The sequence below is a fragment of the Otolemur garnettii genome, unplaced genomic scaffold (assembly GCF_000181295.1).
Source record: "Otolemur garnettii isolate 467f Iridium unplaced genomic scaffold, OtoGar3 scaffold00092, whole genome shotgun sequence".
Lineage (NCBI taxonomy): Eukaryota > Metazoa > Chordata > Mammalia > Primates > Galagidae > Otolemur > Otolemur garnettii.
Genome location: NW_003852487.1, coordinates 6,750,689 through 6,751,572, shown reverse-complemented (window position 1 = coordinate 6,751,572; position 884 = coordinate 6,750,689). Strand labels below are relative to the sequence as shown.

General features: G+C 53.8%; 1 protein-coding gene across 3 annotated transcripts in view; it reads left to right on the top strand.

Annotated features, from left to right (window-relative positions):
* IL17RA (interleukin 17 receptor A) overlaps window positions 1–884 on the top strand; it is a 27,338-nt gene that overhangs the window by 1,325 nt on the left and 25,129 nt on the right. The window lies entirely within an intron of this gene.

Genomic DNA, 884 nt, shown 5'->3' with positions numbered 1-884 from the left:
TGTGCCAATCGGCGGTGGCCTGCGGAAGGTGGGGGCCCCGACGGACTCCCCCGATGTCGTAGAGCGCGGGCAGCCTGGGAGGCGCAGGAACCGGCGTGGTGAGAGGTAGCGACCTTTTGGGAACCATGTGCTGAAGAGGGCCGAGGGCCACCTCCCCACAGGGGCGAAGGCCGGAGAATGAACAGATGATTAATCTTCCCACCACCACGACCTGGGGCCAGCAATAGGATGAGCAGTGCGGTGGGAGGACCACGGGCTGTAGCTGTCAACTTGTTGCCCACTGCCGATACACCTGCCTGCAATAAGTAGCCTTGTTGTAAGCCAGGGCCATCTTGAGGAAAAAAGTAAAGAAACAGCAAATCACGGTGCCCCTCTCCACAAACACACTTTTCTCTCTTCTTCCCTTGGAGCGGCCCCCCTCTCCCCTCTGCTTCCTGGACTTCTCAGCCCCTCACCTCTGCTGCCACTCTAGGGAGTGATGGTCAGTCTCTTAGAGAATGTGAAACAAAGGGATATTGCACCTTATCTATGAAAGAACAAAATTCATGAATGAGGAAAGAACAGTTAGTTTTGGTGGAAAGCAGTAAGCAGAGACCAGCCATACCATGGGATCTGGCTCAGTTTTGTGGAAAATTCTCCAAAAGTGGGTGGAGGGTGAGTGACCACTTAGCAGAAGAGGGGGAAGTGTTTTTAATGTGAATGATGTTGGGAAATGTTCTTGTGACTTCTCCGGGGCAAAGCCCAAGCCACATGCTGGGCAGGTCCTTCCTGCAGGCTTTGTGTAAGTGGCAGCAAGTGGTGCTCCTGTGTCGAAGGCCATTTGTCAGGTGCTGCCAAAGAGAGACTTTAGACTTCCACTCTCCTCAGAACCGGAACTCTAAAGC